Source organism: Mustela nivalis (assembly GCF_964662115.1).
Source record: "Mustela nivalis genome assembly, chromosome: 12".
In the NCBI taxonomy this organism is placed as follows: Eukaryota; Metazoa; Chordata; class Mammalia; order Carnivora; family Mustelidae; genus Mustela; species Mustela nivalis.
In genome coordinates, this window is record NC_139031.1 from 47,165,253 (window position 1) to 47,184,519 (window position 19,267).

Below are 19,267 nucleotides of genomic sequence, written 5' to 3' on the forward strand. Positions count from 1 at the left end.
CTTCATTTACAGTGTGGAGCCCATTGTGAGGCTTGAACTCGTGACCCTGTGATCAAGACCTGTGCTGAGACCAAGAATGGGACGCTTAACCCACTAAACCACTCAGGTGCCCCCACATTTCACCTTTAAAAAGACACAGACTTTACCCTGTAGTTCCTGTTCTTAACAGAAAGGACTAAACACTTATGTTGTCTGTAGAACATGAAAGTAAATTTGAAGATAAATGAGCTAAACTTAATAGACTCTCTCTAGTAAACATCATCAGCAATTGAATCTTTATCAAACACCAACTTCTCTAGGGCAGAGAGGATCTGGCAACTCAGTTCCACCCACCTCAAAAGGGCACTCATCCTCCCCACTGAGTCTCGGACATTCCTAGCAGAATAATGCTCCTCCAAAAGGTTCTTACCAGTTTAAAAGGTGATAACATTTACTTTCATTTGAAGATAGCCAGGAAGCACTTTTAGACAAAAGTTTACACACTGGGAATTGTATTTGCTCATTATAGTTTCAGGAATGCACTTGAACAGAGACAAACTTTGGCTCTGCTTAACCATAAGAGATCATGGTTCATTCCAGAAGGTGCTATGTCTTGGTGGATGCACTGTGGGTTATGGAGTTCTCCAATACAATTCCTGAAGATATATCAAGCATTGATGCACATGATCTTTGATTACTTATACAAATAACACACATATTTGGGGAAAATCATCTGTTAGTTGAGCTGCACCAGAATTCATCTTAGGGGACAGAACCATCATCATTTTAGCAAGTACTTATAAGGACCATTTGCTTGCTTTTGGATTGGGTCCAAGACAGTGGTCAATTGCTCTGCCTAGTAGCACAGGAGGGATTTTGAGGCTCTGGGTACAGCCTGAGAATCAGAGAGAGAGAAGGAGTATTTTGAGAGAGAAGGGCAGAGCAGCTGCTGGGAGATGTTTAGGAGGAAAGCTGGCCTTGCCCTTGATGTAGATGTAAAAAGGAACTAGTACCAAAAATGATACCCAATATCAATTCTTAGTTAGCAGTTAGTTATCTGCCAAGCTGGATGGCTAGGTAACATTGGTTATGTGCAAGCGTGCACACACAGACACACACATGCACACAAGTGCAATTGGCAGCATAGATCCATATACAGTGCCCTCAATGAGTAGGAATTGGAGGCCTCCAGGAAACTGGGTATGTCCAGTTGGTCACAGGGCCAAAAAGAGAGCAGCCTTGAGGTCCAAGACAGGTCCTGAGGTCAGCAGGACAAGGTATTGGAGGAAAAGACCCACGAGAACATGAGGCCCTAGAAGTCACAGAAATCATGGACAAGGCACATGGACAAGAGGATGTGACCTGTTCTTACTCCACCTGGGCTATATATCTACACGTAAACTATAAGAAGCCTTCAGTTCTTCTTTAATTGGAAATTCTTACTAAGTCAAGGTGACCTGAAAATTTAGCAGCCATAGTAGATGAACCTCCTTTTAGGTTTTGGAATACCTGACAGTTGAAAAGACCATGTGGAGTTACTTTTTCAGAGTTTTCAGAGATGCCAGCAATGGCCCTTTCGCATTCCAGCAGCACTATCCCTTTAAGTAGGAGAGCCCTGTCATCAACGAATGGTTGCTGATCTAATGACTAATTGATGGCAAAGAGTCTCTAATGATCTAATAGCTCATTAGGGTTGACTGAGCCAGCAGGGGTCTTCGAAAATGTTTTTTATTCCACTCTGAGGTTTTGTGAGCTTTCCTGTATATATATCAGGCAGCCGCCCAGGTTATTAAACCTACAAATGAGAAACCACAGCAAGAGCAGGATGGACCTCGACAAATATAACCTGGGAGTCTAAGGCAAATACGAAACCCACATGACAGAGATATATGACACTGCCCAAACCATATGATGGGAAGCTAGAGAGAGACATGCTGGGAATGAAATGTGTTCCCACTAGGTAATATCTGATGCCAAGAATTTAGTTGTCACCAGGATAGTGTGGAACAGCTTCATAGTGGGTACATTCACCATTCATTCATCATTTAATAAGTTGTTTATTAAATGTTTATTACCCATACATAGTCTATATAAATAATCTATACACATTTTATCGATTTTTACAGTTGCTATGGCCCTTTCACAAATGAGAAAATTAAGCAACTAACAAACTAGGACACACGAAAGAGTCACACAATGTGTTTTATCTATTTACGACAGGTAAGGAATAGATCTCCTTCTAGAATTGCCACATTTTTGTTTCTTACCGCGTTGTCCCTTGGCAGGGTTGAAGCAACTCAAGCATCTTATTTCTTGGAAAATATGTCTCTAAAGATACAAGGAATGGTGATTACTGTCGGTACCCATTTAATAAGAAATAGCCAGTTCTGATAGCATGAAAAATTAAAGTCTTCAAGTAAACCTCAAGCAACAGCGACGAAGAATTCTCACTCAGCTCTTCTTTTCCAGCACGGAGCTCTCTGCTCCTGGGCCATCACTGGGACACTCCAAGGATGGATGAGTTCCTTTCCTGGCAACGGCCCCCATCCACTGATGAAGCTGGGACTGCCGAGAAACAGGAAGAGAGATGAGAAGAGAATACCCGGAATACTGACCTTGTGGCTCAGAAGTGTCTCCAGTTAAATTTGAGAAGACACTGCCATATTTTTGCCTAGCGTAACAAACCCAATTGGTATTTAACGGAACTAAAATTTTAACTGAAAACAATCATCAGGAAAGCAACCAGGTCAAGAGTACAGGCAAAGAGCAAAGCCTGAAAGAGAGCTATGTCCATACGTTTGGCCAAGATATTTACTCCCCGGCTCCATCCGCCAGAGCCAAGAGCCCCTCCCAGGGGCATTCACTCCCTGGCCCTTCTTCGGGCCCCTGCTGGCCAAATGAAGGCCGCCTGGTGGAGATGCTTGCTGAAGAAGGCGTAAGACAAATGCCGCGTGATATGAACAGGGCTTTGAAAGCATCTGCTACATCTGCTTTTTTTTCTAGAAGAATGACCAGAACAGCCCCCAAGCCCACATCTGTTCATGAATATAAAGAACAGGAACATATTTTTACCTTCGCAGTGTGTAGTTGATACACCCTCCCCAGGACCATGAGAGTATATAATACTAGCATAAACATCCTGAAATATGTCAAGATATGGAGAGGCAGCTGTTCATCGCTCTTCTAGAGAATTCCAGCAATGTTGGTTGACCTCTATTATAGAACTGGCATATATTAGCTGAAATAATACTTTAACAGTTTTTTAGTACCCAACTATATGTTCTGTTTTAAGGAATAGCAAATGTTTAATCATAAATATTTTAATGGCTTCGGGGATTCATGGTATTCAATGACCGTGTTAAATGATAATAATCACATCTGGTTTATTACTATAGTAATTCAGCAGCTTCTCTTGAGCAGCTATTTTTTATTATATGTGCTGTGCTACTGTCATGGTCATTTATAGCAGTAATATTTTAAAGTGGCTCATTTGTTTGTTTAAGGACAGTTTCACAATCTATTTCTGTATTAATATACATTTTGCACTATTATTGCCAAGCTGCCACTGGAAAATTGATCCTAGCCCGTTACGACTGGAGAGGCCAGGGACAGACCCGAGCAGAGATGGAGCGGGGGCCACGGACCGGGCTGTCCCAGCGCCCCCTGGGGTGGTGTCCACCGCTCCAGAGGCTTACTCAGAATGAAGGTGTGCACCCAGAAAGAGTTAAGGAATAAGAAATACAAAGGGAGGACCCGCGACTTGGGGAGGCATTTCAAGTGAAATACCATCCGGAGGCAAATGCATTTGGGAAGAACCGCGAGATGCATGGTCTGCAAGGCCCGAGGCGGTCATCAGGCCTTGGCAGGCATCTCCGTTTCTATCACAGAATAACAGCAAGGAGGCGAGGAGTGAAGCAACGTGAACTCGCAAGGGAGATGCAAGGGCAGATCAAGGTTACCCACTGGGTGGCTTCGACACTGACGGCAATTTCAGATCTGCTGGAAGTGGGCCTTGGTGACTTGCACAGGAAGGGCGAGCTGTGCCCCTATCCCGGCACCTTCATTCCGGGGGTTCGGAGCAGCAGGTGTGACACCGACCTCGTGTGCAGCGCCTGCGGCTTTGGCCCCGGATGACGTCACAAGGTGTTGCTTGGGATGGGGTACATATTAGCCTGAAATCATATACAGCTGTCTAGTAGGGAAGGGGAGAGGGAAGGGGTTCTTAATAACCCAGGAGAGTTAATTTTCTGTAACATTCTGCTGAACCAGGTTGAGGAAATTCAGAGGAGCCCGGAGAAAACTGCCAGGCTCCTGCTCGGCTTCCTCTTGGCTGGATCCTGATTGGTTGGGTGACAAAGGGCAAATGGCTTTTACGGCTATGAATGATGTATGACCGTAAAATGGTCTGTAACCAGAAGTACCAACTGACATGCCTGCTGATTTAACGGACACCCAGGGTTATGTTTGCACAGAGACGCTTAAATAAACACGTGCTAGGTTTGAGGCCGTTTACTAAGCCATCACCTCGCTCGCTCTTCTTTTCCATTTTATTTTACTTCATAAAAACGGGGAGAGTAAAATCACGGTTCCCTTTTTCACAGTAATGAAGATTTACTCCTCGCAGCGGCACTTCCTCTTCCTTCCTCTCCTGCGGACTTCTGGCCCCTTTTCCTCCTTCCACCTGCAGGGGGAGCTGCCGCAGCCTTGCGGAAGCTCGGGAAGGGGCGGGAAGGGGCGGGAAGGGTCGGCGAGCGCAGCCGCTTTAAGGAGCTGCCCTTTGGGAATGGAGGCGATGTAGTCTGGTTGCTTTTGCATTGCGTGAGTGAGAAGAAAGCCCCGACCGAGGTCCCTGTTTGATCGGTGGAATGGGGAGATTTCTGTTCCGCCACCAATCAGCAAAGGCACCAAACACGGGAGAGATGCTCTTCCCGCGATGGTTCTCGAACTGAAAAATAATCTCATGAGCTTGTATGAATAAATTCTCTCAAATAGGTGAGAAATCTGCAAGATATCATACAGGAATTCTTCACTATATGTGTGGAAAATTTCCCAGAAGATCCGTATGACTTTATATTCCAAGCTAAATCAGGAATGGCAAATCAATCCCCAATTTGCCCTCCCTGGATCTCAACTGGGCTTTAGAATCTCTTTCACAGCGTTCTTCAAGAGTGCATTTCATAATGTCTAAGTGTATTTTTACCCATCTTTTGATTATCTGTGTCTAATGGTATCAGCATTTAACTAAAAAATGTAGCTGATCTCTATTCTCCACCTTGATAGAGGTTTTTTCCAATCCTTCCATGTGACCTGTTCTTCCCGTCTGGTCCTGTAGGCATTGGGGTTTATTGTCCGTGGAGTATTTTTTTTTTCACACAGTATTTTTTTAAACTTTCTAAACCCATGTTCCCCGGAACACTTTTTGTCATGAAAGATTGTTTTATTTTCTTATTGAGATATAATTGTTATATAACGTTGTGTAAGATTAAGGTATATAGCAGGTTGATTTAATACATTTATCTATTGTAATGTGATTACTGCTGAGGAATTAGCTAACACCCCTATTAGGTCATATAATTATTATTTCTTTTTTGTGGTGAGAACAGTTGAGATCTAGTCACTTAGCAACTTTAAAGTCTATAATACAGTGTTGCTAACTGTAATCACTTGGCTGTGGGTTCTATCTCCAGCCCCTACTTACCTATCTACTAGTTGTAAGTCTCTGAGCACTTTTGGTAAGATGAAATTCTCCTGCCCTTCTTTAATAAAAACTTCCATTCAATCAAAATTAAACCAAAGCAATGGGACAAAATATTGCTCTGTCTTTGAAGGGTACACTTCTGAGGTACTGCTACTCCATCTCTAGGGTTGACAGTCACTGCTCCAAAGAAAATTGTTCTAGTCTGATATTTCTGACCTGGTGGGACACCAGGACTCCTTAGTTACTCTAGTGTTCTCATGATAATTGAGATGACAGAGTCCTTGGTGGACCATGAGCAATATGGACAAATATATTTGAAACTGGGTATCAGTAAACCTGCTGATTCAGTAAAATAAAGATATTGAAGAGTACAGGCCATGAAGGAGGAAGTAACACTAAAATTCTTTTTTTTTTTTTTAAGATTTTATTTATTTGTCAGAGAGAGAGAGAGAGCACAGGCAGACAGAGTGGCAGGCAGAGACAGAGAGAGAAGCAGGCTCCCTGCTGAGCAAGGAGCCCAATGTGGGACTCGATCCCAGGATGCTGGGATCATGACCTGAGCCGAAGGCAGCTGCTTAACCAACTGAGTCACCCAGGCGTCCCTAGAATTCTGATAGTATCACACAGCACACCAGATAGAAGAAAGGACTTAATTACCTAGTAGAAATTTTCAATCTTCATGTGCTATGTGAAATTGTAAGTTGATCGTACCTGGAGACACTGTTTCATGTTGGTAAGTCTTGGAGAGACTGGTTTATTAAATCGTATGGCAACATATTTATTTACAGTGAGAAATGGGCTCTTGTGTGGGTGAAACTCTATGTGGACATGACCAGTCCCATCATCAGCGCACTGCACCACTCTTTTTCCTTCTGCATGTTTCTGTGGTTACGCAAAAGTACCACTGAATTTATCAGCTGGTGAATGGATGAATAAAATGTAGCATAGCCACACAGTGGAGTATTATTTGTCAATAATAAGAATGAAGTAACAATTCATGCTATCACATGGATTAACCTTTAAAACATTACGCTCAGCGAAAGAAGCCAGTCACAAAAGAATACATAATGTATGATGGCATTTATATGAAATGTCCAGAACAGACAAATCCATAGAAACGGAAGGTATATTCATGGTTGCCTCAGGATGGAAAGAGATTGGAATTTGGGGAGTAAGAGGTAATTGCTAAAGGGTATGGGGTTTCTCTGGGAGCTGATGGAAGTATTCTAAAATTGATTGTGATGATCGCTACTCAAATCTGTAAAAATACAAAGAACCATCGAATTATATACTTTAAATGGGTGAATTGAATTATATGCGAATGAAGCTGTTACCAAAATAAGAGGATCACTGCCATCATTTTGGATCATGATGCTTCCAGGTTGGTATTTTCACATCTTTCTACGGACTTGAGTATTCATGAATTTTGATATATGAGCATCTCATTCAAGGACATGTCCTTCTCACAGTACATGGCAGAAGTGTAAGAAGCAAATAGAACTACTCAAGCATATTTAAAGCCTCTACTTGTATTGCCACCATTAACATTCTATTGATCAAGCAAGTTGCATGGGCAAGCCCTAAAATTAATGGCAAGGGAATGTATTATCCACCTACTTTACAAGGAGGCATTGCCAATGTCAGGTTGCAAAGGGCGTGGATGTATAATCCTATTATCACAGGAAGGGGGTGGGGACTAATAAAAAAATCTACTACAGGTGATCACTTTCCGTGGGGTGGTAGTGAGGAGTATGACACCCCACACAGTGGAATGCTGGCAGACTTGGGCCTCCTGACCCTGATACACTGGGAAATCAGGTCTTCCTCTTGTACTGATCGTAGCTTTCCTCGTTTTCATCGTCTACCTTGACAAAAATGTTGAGATTTGTAAACAGTTGTCAAACAAATTGAATGGTGATTTTTGTTTCACAACATGCAGAGTTGATTTCATTTACATTGATCCTTCTACTTTATCATATTTCCAACATTTATCATTTTCCTCTGGGAAGTTGGGGGATGTATTGGTAAGAGTTAGGTTTGGCCGAAAACAACAAAGACCCAAAATAACACTGTCTGAAGCAAAATAAAGATGACGTCTCTCTCAGGGAAAATCCCAGGGAAGGCAGTTCAGACTGGTGTAGGAGTTCTCCTTCACCCAGACTCCAAGGGTCTGAGCTCCTTCCGGGGATTGACTCCTGCTGCCATGATCCAAGATGGTAGCCACCGCATCCACATTCCACAAAGCAGGATAGAGAAAGGGATCAGGAAAAAGGAGGCAAATGGCATGTGCCAATCATGAGGAAATTCTACAGAAGCTGTCATACGACACTCCTAAATATTTCACTTGCCAAAACTTTGCCTCATGGCCACACCCAACTGCAAGGAGAGCTGGGGATTATAATCTCTATACCAGGCAGTCAGGTGCTCAGATAAGAATGGGGAGTTCTAAGAGAGAATGCATGTTGAGTGGACATGTAGCAACCTCTGCTACAGAGGACAATTGTCCCTGACCCTGCAGCCTCAGGGCTACACAGGTGGTTCAGTATTCACCATCTCTCATGAGGACCATTACCGACATTTCTTAGACAGCAGAGTTCTAGTGAGACACCATTGTCTAGCATTTCTATCTGCAGACTCTGGAGTCACGCTGATAGGGTTCAAATCCAAGTGGCCCCTTCTTAGTCACAATGTGAACCCTGGGCTAGTTTCTTCTCTGTATTTCAGCTTCTTTATCAGTAAAGTGATAATAGCAGTACCTATTTCATAGTGTGCTTTTGAAGACTGAGTTAAAACACAAGCGGCTCTTATTATTAACTGGTCTCTCTGCCTCTAGTCTCAGCCTTTCTTGCTACAGTGGAAATCTGATGCTCCCATTCCATTAAATCCTTGTCAGGTTCCCTGGGTGTGTACATATAAAGCCCCAGATCCTTGGTGTGGCCTGGAAATTCCTTCTTAATCGGGACTGTTGGCCTTACTTGGCTTGCCTTTGGCCTCCCTCACATGTAACCTGCGTTTGACCCTATCACACCCCTTCGTCTTGAGACAAAGAATGTCACACGCCTCCCATTCCTCTCCCCGGGTTTCCTCCATCTCAAAGTCTTCCTTGCTCTCCCCCTTTCCTCCAGACACAGATAGCTGCTTCCTCTCCTGGCTCCAACATATTTCCTATATGTGATATGAAGTGAGATGAGTGATATGACTCTTTATGAAAGTATATGTCTCCCTGCCCTAGAACTTGGCCTCCTTATGCACAGGAACCTAGGGAATACATTCCGAGGCCCTAGGAAGACGAAGTAGGAGCTCAATATTCACTGAATAAGTGAATGAATTTATCCAATACTACATAAATATTTGGCAGCAGGCAAGAGAATGAAAGACACAGTTGTTGCAAAGAATAGGGAGCTTAAAGTATACATCTCCCAAGTTATACACTCCATAAAGGAAACAAGCACATGAAAGCCATAAAATCCAACGCCAGCAATCACCTTCCAAATAGAAAGAGTATCTTAGAGTCATGTTTTCTTAATAATATATTGTGACACAGACTCAGGAATTGCAAGACTTGCAGAGCACGATGAGCTCCTCCTGACTAGCCACAGAAGGTGTGCCATTCAGGGACAACAACAATAACAGATGACCCCTTACTGAGCCTTACTTGGCACCCACACACATTATACCGGTGCCTTACTTAACTCATAGCAACTAAGAACTAAATACTATGATTAGCACAGTTTTATCAATGAGGAATTTGTTATGTGGAGAAGGTGAGTGATTGAGCTGTGTTGGGAACCCAAAAGAACATCATATTACAACACAAAATACTAGTGAGACCAAGATACTATGGGGCAAAAGAAACTTTTCATTACATAGAGTAGTAACAGAAATGCTTACAGTCAACCTCCCAAACAACAGGGCCAGGCTGTCACCCCCTCATTGCTCCAGCTCCGTTTTTTCGGCCCATACTGGAAGGCCTGGGAAGCGGTATACTTAGTGGAAGGCTGTGGGGCCAGCTGGCCTGAGATCAAACCCTAGCTCCTCTACTAACTGTAAACTTGAACATGACATGTTCTTAGCCGGGCTTCCTGTCTGTGAAATAAAGCTTATAATGCTTTCCTCCAGAGATGTCATGAGAAAGAAATTAAATAATACACATAAAAAGCCCAGAACATAATGAGCATTCTACAAATGGTGACTTTGTCTTTCCTCTCTAAGGCAACGGGAAAAAACACAGAATGGCTATAAATTATCTAAAATAAACAAGCCAGTCACTCTAATTTAACTACGATTAGTGCAAGAATCATAAGCCCAGGGTGTACATCTAAGAAAGGCAAAACCCATTGCTTTGCACACCATAGACTCTGGAATTTTGCTCTTTACCACAAATGGCAAATTAGTTCTATTGCAGGAGAACCAAATCCTATCCACTTTCTAAATATATGTAATTGCCAAGCGTAAGAGATTAATCAACTAGAAAGGGAACTAACCTCGGAGTCAATTTGCTTAAAAAAAAACAAAAACAAAAACAAGAAACCCAAACCAATGAGTTCCAGAAACCACTGTGCTGAAGCCAGCAGAAATTCCTGCATTTAACCTACCCATACCCTGGCTCTCTCCTAGTTAAGGCAAAGCCTCTGATTGGGCTTTTAAGAAGCTGGAGGGATCCAATGCTGGAAACAGATGGGAAGATTTTATCAACCAGACAAGAGGCCCGTGGGGGCATTAAATGCTGTCCCCATATTTCTAATGAGAAAGAAGCCAGTTAAGCTGCTCTAATTGAAGGTGATCAAAGTGCCTGTGCTTGCCTATCTCCCTGGTGGCCTATGCGGGTGCCTGTCCCACACGGCATTGACTCACATCCCCATGGCAAGCATGGGGGAACATGCAGCTTCCTTCCAAGTGTAGAAAAGTAAAGACCTGCATGTTCTGCGGAACCACTACCCTGTGTTCCCAGTTCAGGTGCATTTAAAATCCAACCTGGAGTGAGGATTCTTTGTTTTACTAAACCTCCGCACACTTAAGGCTGCAAACCCCAAAATGTCCATAGGAAAGCTGGTTCAGGGTAAAGCCCCATGCACCAGACCCTCAGCCCCCGCTTCCATGCGAACCCCGCTGAGCCTGAAAAGCAGTGCCTCCTTAGAGGAACAGGATGGGAGCTCCTACCAGCTTCTAGCACTCCACGGGCCTTTGTTACGGGCTTCGCAAGTGCATGGGCACTCAGGACTCGGAACCACCCTGTGACACAGTATGAAAATGGTCCTGATTCCACGACTGTGGAAGGGTTATAGTATCTGGCTGGAGGCTTGTCTTGGAATTCTTGCCTTGCCACTCACTGGCTGATCCTTTGGTGAGTTTCCTGGCCTCAGCCTCAGTTCCTCGTCTGTAAAATGGGAACACTATGCACATCAAAGAGACTTTGCAAGAACTAACTTCAGATGTTAGAGGGAAAGCACATAGCACAGTGGCTAGCATCTAGTAAGCTCCCAAAGATGATAGATTTGAGTATTACAGGTTTGAGAAAGGAAGTAACAACCCAAGATTATGTGGGAAATGAGATGCCCGCCCCTGCCTGCCTGCCTCCAAAGCCAGACTGAAAAAGTAGTATGATGTTTGATACATTCATAAGAGTATTAGATAGGAAGCAAAACAACAAAATAAACAAGTGCTAATGAATCCACCACGCAGCTCAAGGTGTAGAATATTACCAACGTCGGTGCACACACCTATGCTCTGCGCTCCCCTCCTATACCAAACTGTGCTTACCGTTTGATTAAAAAAAATAATTTATCATATATATGTTATATATATAATCCTAAATAACATATTGTTCGGTTTTGCTTTTGAAGCTTTTCCACATTATTATCCCACTCTAAGTAGCCTCCCAATCCTTGCTTTGTTCACGCAATATTATGTTACCCAAGACGGAGCCAGACTGACAAAGAGAGCAAGTTTGGTTACTCTCATTCCCATAGACTGTTCTACTCTATGTAAAGACCACCAGTTATCTATCCAGTCTTCTGCATCAGCGTACTTAAGATGTCACTGAAGAGGTTAGAAATGCAAATTCTCAGGCCCTGTCCCAGACACCCTGATTCAGACATGGGGGTCTGCACTTTAACCAGCCCTTTTAAGGGATTTAGAGAACAGGTACCGGGGTATATTCCCCATTATGTTCCCCCATCAGAAGCCATAACTCAGGAGCCATGGGGTCCCCAACAAGGAAGTCTGATCCTCAGGAGGAAATGCTAAGACCAGGCTGCAGGAACCCATCCCCATCCGGACCACGAGAGCAACCTCAAACAGGGATGACAACAGGGCCCCGTGGGAATGGCAACATTTGAACACAGACCAGAAGACGGTGAGAGAGTGACCTAAGGGGCCAGCTGAACAAGGAAGCAAAGACATCTGGGGGAGGAGTGTCCAACGAAAGGAACAGAAGAAGGCCAGCGCGGTTGGATCAGTGAGCAAGGTGGGGGGGGGGGGGACTGAGGTTGGGAGGGCCCCAGTGGCCAAGAGGGGGACCTGGACTTCTATTCTGTGTTGGGGGAAAGCCGCTGGAAGATTTCACACCGAGACGTGACAGGGTCTTCCCTGTTTTAAGAGGCAAACTCTGGCACCCTTGTTGAGACTAGGCCACAGTGGGGCAAGAGCAGAAGCATGGCGCCAGGCTACGGTCACCTAGAGGAGTGGCGGCAGCCCCTAGGAAAGGGGAAGAGGTAGTGGGATGGTGAGAAGTGGTGAGGTGTGGTACGGAGGTCTTCAGAAATGAAATCCTCTATGAAGGCAACTGGGCTTAATTGTTCCCAGTGGTGCCTGCGCCTTGTTCACAGGGATTTACTGAAGTGTAGAACCCATGCATGGAATCTGGGGAAAGCCGGAGTTCAGGGAAGAACAAAAATAGGTCTGTTTGTAACCAAATTCAACCCCCTCGCAGGTAAACTTCTTCTTTTTTTTTTTGTTTTTTTAAAGATTTCATTCATTCACTTGACAGACAGAGATCACAAGTAGGCAGAGAGGCAGGCAGAGAGAGAGAGGAGGAAGCAGGCTCTCCGTGGAGCAGACAGCCCGATGCGGGGCTCGATCCCAGGACCCTGGGATCATGACCTAAGCCAAAGGCAGAGGCTTTAACCCAGTGAGCCACCCAGGTGAAACTTCGAAAAGGAAAAAACAAACAGATCCTGGTTTCAATTTCCACCCTGATCTTCCCTACAGCAGTTTTCATTCCTTTTCCTCAAGTAAATCCTCTTCACTTCTCTCCTTTTCTCCTGGGGTCCCTCCTGAGCCCTTTGTAGATTTCCAGGGGATGCCCTGAAGCTATGAGGACCCATGAATTTGGAGTCCTCTGACTGCCATCTTCCAATGCCTCAGGACAGCCCAGCCGGCTGGCCACACAGAGACTGTCCTGCTGGGCCTGGCCCCTGGCCAGGAATGGGTTGTAGAGTTAGCAGCTAAGCGAGGGCAGATGGCTGGAGTTTGGTCAAGAGAACAGATGTGCATTATGGGCCAATCTGACCGCAGAGAAACATTTCCCCGTACCTTTTAAAGGTGCACAATTGCCTGGTGAAGCCAAGGCAATTTGACACACATTACCTTGTTCATAAACAGAGAGAGAGAGAGAGAGAGAGAGAGAGCCCTTCCTCCCTGAGGGTATGCAACAGTAGGAGAGGAAGCCAAGGACCTCAGGAATGCTGTAGCACAGCTTCGGGAAACAAATGTCCATGGAAAGGGCCCAACAGTATATTAATGGGCTAGATGTTACCACACCCAGGCCAGAAGCTAGAAGCTATTGATCGTCTGTTCACTCTTCATTTCAAGGCAGGAGTGCCTTTACACACGGGGGCAGAACCTACCATTTCATTTAAAGGAGCCTGCCTCTGCAGACCTTTCACTCACCCCTCCAACACCTACCCAGCGACTGCTCTTCTTAATAGTTCCTGCTACTTCTAGCAATTTCTCTCAATCCCAAGGAAGTGGCAGCATCTTTGTTCTTAAGACACTTAACAATAGAGCTGGGGAGACCAGATGTCTGTTAAGAGAAATACCCAAGACAATTTATCAGGAGCGTTGAGAGAGAGAGATGGGGCTTCATAAACAAGACCAGTCCTATATTCTCTCCCCTCTGTCTGGAATGTTCCCTCCCTTTCCTCCACAACCCTCTGCCTTCTGCCATCCCTTGCCATGCACCTGGCTCCATCTTCTTCACAACTGAACTCCAGCACCAGTTACTCCAGCACATACCTCTCTCCCCTTCTCTCTGGTCCCTGGGCATCAAACACACGGAGTCCTTTCCACACGTCTCTCTTCCCCACCAAACTATTCGCATTGCTTGGCACATGTGTGCTCAATTAATGTTGATGTCCTTGAAATGAAAGTCTGGGCTTTGATGTATCTGAGGGAGCTGAAGGCAATAGTTCCTATGAGGGGATAGGAGAGAATAAAAGCAAAAACCATTAAGCCAAGTGCTTTTCATGAAATATGGAATGGAGAAAACCCTAAGATCATGCAGAATATGAGAGGAAAACAGTTGATTTTAGATCCTTGAAAGCTTTCCTGGGGGAAAAAAATGACAACTGGAAATGGACATAACGTCCATGTCACCAAGATGGTGGAGAGTCCTCAGGGCCGAGGGAGTAGGTGAGTTCTAGGAGACATGGAAGGCATAGGCAGATGTGGGACAGCCTTGGAGCACTTAAAGGAATCAGGGTCTGAGACATGAAGTGTGAGGACAGAAACACTGTGTACCTTGGGAGTGACTATCTAGACGTTCTCTGGGCAAAACTCAGAGTGTTCATCGGCTGTGATGAGGTAATTTCAAGAAAGACACTGTCACCTGGAATCACAGGGGAACCTGAATCCCACCCGATAGAAAGAGAGGAAAGTAAAGAGATTTTCTATGGAATGCAGTTATAGAGAAGGTGAATTTAGGAAAATGAAGGACCACCAAAACAACTTGATTCACAGGGTAAACCTGGGCCAAGTTAAAATGTGTGCAATGACTCTGGACATGGATAAGAACACCTTTTCCTATAAGGAATAAAAAAATCCTATACTACAGAAAGAATCTTAAGTCACAGCTGGTGGTTTCAAGAAGGAAAAAGTGATAGTGAGTTACCAGGATACTGCCTGAAGAGACCATTCACTCATCCACTCATTCACTCGTGATGAACAAATGTTTTTTTAGTAGCAACCATGTGCAGGGTATTGTGCTGGGTATCTAAAGAGAGATACAAAACATGCATCTATCTGCCTGTTTCCAGGCTCTCAGGCCACGTAGACAAATACAGTATATCAGAGATACTTTATTAACTAAACTACAAGATAAATAAATAAATGTCACAAGTCAAATGCTATGTAAGTCCAAAAGAAAGTGAGGTTTGTTTCCATGAAGAGAGGACAGGAAAGGGTTGGTAGGGGTTGCATCATTTGGGTTGGGTTTTGAAGGATAGGTAGGAATAAGGAAAAAAAGCTCGGACAGTGCTTGGTAGCTAGTAAGAGCTCTATGGGAATTTTCTATGAGTATTTTAATTCAAACCACTATGCTTGTTATTCCCCAGGGCAATTTGATGCCTTTGTTCATAATTATTCTTCTACCTGGAATGCCCTTCCCCTTTCTGACCCCTTTCTCCCCCGGCCAACTCCCTCTTTGTCTTTCAAGATCATCACCACTCTACAAACACCCCCTGACCCTGCCTTCTGTCCTGCCTCTCTGCAGCCTATACTGTGAGCACATGTCTGTCATAAACTAGTTACCTAATAAGGGGGCCACCTTTGGCCTCCTGCATGATTGAGAGCATCCAGAGGGCCCCACTCAAGTTAGACTCACCTTGATAGACTCAATGTCAGGCACTGGGTAGACGCAGATGAAAGAGGAAGCTGTGAGGTGAGTGGGATTGCCAAGGGTCAAGAGCAGAGACAAGGACCTCGGATAGATCTTTGGAAACTGTCTGTATTTTGAAGCTAGTACAAAGAAAAACACAGATTTAATCCCAGGGACAAGCCTGCCTGCCCAGACAGTGCATAGAAGGTGACCTTGGACATCTTTTAGACTTCTCTTACTGTTTCATCAGAGAAAAATAGTTCCGCTGTCTTTACAGGGATATCGGGTGAGGAGCGAGTCTGCAAAGATGCTCGCCCCCACTGCACTCCCTCACACAACATATTCATAAACAGTTACATAGGGCAGGGTTTTTACCCTATTGGCCATGCACCAGCTAGGCCTATCTGCTACCCCTTAAACAGGCAAGACTGAAGGCAAATACGGATTGTGGGGGCCCTCATCAGGAACCACATGCAAATCAGCTACTAAGGCTGCTCCCCCGGGTCCAGACAGGAGCCTAGGCAAAGGGGATAGCCTTTGTTTAAAGAACTTACAAAGGAAGAATTGTTCACAATCTTAGATACCAAGACAACACACAGTCAAGGGTTTACCCCTGTCCTCTAAAACATGAGTCATGCACAAGGCCGGCCATTCACTTGGAAAACAGAGACAAAAAATTCACTCCTACCAACATACCAAATCCCATAAGGGTGACATAGCTTACTTTCACAGTGAATTCTTTTCTTGAACCTTCAGGACTCTTCCTCCATGAAGTCCTCGCTGCACACAGTTTTCTGATCTATGTGTGTTCCATAGCACACTACGGGCATCCAGCCCACAGCACGAAGGCATTTTAATCTAGCTTTTGGTGAGGGGGAATGTGCCCAAAACCTATTCCAAAACCTTGTTTATAACAGATGTCGGCAGGCTGTGTTATAAAACTTATACTATTTGTCAATGAAATATAATGCTCAAAGCAAAATATATAGTATGTTTACTTTGAAACTCTTGGCTACTTTGCCAGACAATAAAAGAAAGTTGTATTTTTATCAGATAGTTCTCTCAAGCCAGTGTGGCAATTCCCTTTCCCTTCTCCTGGCTCTAATGGAGGCCAATCTGTTCTATATTCTACAAAACTGTAGAAATTATAGAAGGAGATGGGAGGAAGCAAATTTAGTATTTATGAATTTGTTGTGCTGCGTAGATAAATACCCTGTTTCCTACCTCTCCTGGGCATCTGGGAGGGGAAAAACTCAATTAAGTAGGAATCGAACGATCCTTGGAATGATTATAAGAGAGGTCTTCCTCTCCTATTCTTTCTTACTTATGTGATGAATGCATCATTGTTTTCCGGAGCCTGAGATTTCAGTGAGAATTCGGTCAAGATGTGGAGTTTTCTCATATGTAATATTTCTGCATTTCAATCTATGAAAAAATTTGGTTAAAAATTGGCTTGTATATTTTGAACACTTAATGAAAATAAATGCTATTATTTATTCAAATGCTTGTGATTAATTTTTCATTTTAAATCCATTTCATTGAGGTATAATGACATACAATAGAATGTCCCCTCTTTATACAGTTCAGTGAGTTTTAACAAATGTATGCACCCCTAATGTAACAATCACCCAAGTAAGAAATGGACTATCTCCAACACTCCAAAAAGTCTTCTTGTACACTGCTGTGGTCAGTCTCTCCACCCTACCCCTAAGAAAGTATTGCTCTGCTCTCTTGTCACTACAGATTGGTTTTACTTTCTCAATGATTAAGTAGAAATGAAATCATACATCATGTATGTAGGCTTTGGTATCTGACTCCTATCTCTAGCACATAGTATGTAAGAGTCATCTACGTTGTTTCACACCTCAGTAGTTCTTTTCTCCTTATTTCTGCATAATATTCCATTGCAAGGCTATACTGCAATTTGCTTATCCACTGAACAGTTGACATCCATTTGGGTTCTTTCTGGTTTTAAACTGCTAGAAGTAAAGCTACTACGGGGCACCTGGGTGACTCAGTTGGTTAAGCTCCTGGCCTTGGCTCAGGTCATGATCCAGGGGTCCTGGGAAAGAGCCCCACATCAGGCTCTCTGCTCAGTGGGGAGCCTGCTTCTCCCTCTCCTTTTGCCTCTTCCCCTGCTTGTGCATGTTCTTTCTCTCTCTGTCTCTCTCTTTCTCAAATAAATAAAATCTAAAGGAAAAAAAGGAAATAAAGCTACTAGGAACATTCATGCACAAATTTTTGCTGAGATATATGTTTCAATGTCTCTTGATTAGTTATCTAAGATTGAAATCATTGAATAAATGGTAATGGTATAATGAACTTTATAAGAAATTGCCAAGCTGTTTTCCAAAGCAGTTGGACCACTTCACATGCCCATAACAGCATGCAAGAGTTCCAGTTGCTCCACACACTCGCTAACACTTGGTATTGTTGGTCTTTTTAAAGATTCCCTGCTCTTATAGGCATGTTGTAATATTTTGTTGTGGTTTTCGTCTTTAGTTACCTGATGAGATGAAATGTTGAATAGCTCTTCATGTGCTTTTTGGCCTTTTACACAATTTCTTTTGTGAAATTTCTCTTCATATTTTTTTGCCCATTTTTAAAAACCAAGTTGGGGTTTTGTGAGTGCGTGGGTGTGTGTGTTACTGAATTGTAAGAGGTATTTCTATATTCTGGATACAAGTTTTTGTTTTTGTGATGAGATATACGTTTTGTTAACATTTATCTGGCTTGCTTATTCGATCTTTCATGGTGCCTTTCAAAGAATAAAAATTTTTAATTTTAATCAAGTCAAATTTATCTTTTTTTACAATATTACTTTAGTTTCATATGTACAACAGAGTGATATGATGGTTCTCTACATTATGCAGTTCTGACACAGTAAGTGTAGCTACCATCTGTCAGCACTCCCAAATTTATCTCTCTTTTAATGATTATTGCTTTTTGTGTCCTAAGAAAACTTAAATAAGACAAAATCATGAAGACAGTATCCTTTCTTTTCTTCTATGTTCCAGCTTTTTATTTAGACATATTAATCCTTTCAATTATCTTTTGTGTATAATGTGGGATAAAGGTCAAGATTCACTTTTTTTTCCCCATATAAATATCCAGCTGTTTCTGCATCATTTGTTGAAAAAACTACCCTTTTCCAATTGAACTGCTTCAATACCTTTGTCAAAACTCAATTGAGCAAATATATGTTGATCTAGCTCATTGGCTTTAAAAATTCAAATATTAAACTGAAATATTAAACTGAAATATTAAATCGAAAAAATTAAGTTCAGTGCTATTGAAGAAGGATCAAGGAGAATATGCTCAGGGCATTTAAAAATAAAAACAGCCCTGAATTAAACTGCCCATTTGTGTGTGTGTGCCCTCACCAGGCAGCAGCCCTCAGAGAACAGACACAGGCCTGACTCCAGCTTGTGGCTGGCACACAACAGGCTCCCAATATACATGTTCACTGACTAAATGAAGGAACGAAGGAAGGAAGGAAGGGAGGAAGATCACTTTTTATGGTGATACCATAAAACAAAACAGAACTTTGTGGAATGCTGCTTTCCCCAGCTGGGCTATTTATTCCCCCAAATTTGTTGCCACTCACCAAAGACTTTGAGTGGTCTTTGCCTTCCATGAAACAGCAGCCTGAACTAGAACCAGGAGGTTCTCACCACCCTTCAGTGAGGGCAACATGTCAGTAGAGGGGGCTCCTGCCCTAGCTCCTAACCGGCTCCTCTCCTTATCCTCTCCCTATTTGTTTCCTGGGCCGTCCT

At 43.4% G+C, this 19,267-nt stretch overlaps 1 long non-coding RNA gene across 3 annotated transcripts in view; it reads right to left on the minus strand.

The window, feature by feature from the left end:
• LOC309845360 overlaps positions 1 to 19,267 on the minus strand; it is a 138,875-nt gene that overhangs the window by 9,887 nt on the left and 109,721 nt on the right. For 2 of the 3 annotated variants that reach the window (XR_014301239.1, XR_014301240.1), the window contains exon 4: positions 2,247 to 2,544. This is a non-coding gene — a long non-coding RNA (uncharacterized lncRNA). The remainder of the gene's footprint in view (positions 1 to 2,246; positions 2,545 to 19,267) is intronic. The other variant, XR_014301238.1, reaches the window with a different exon arrangement.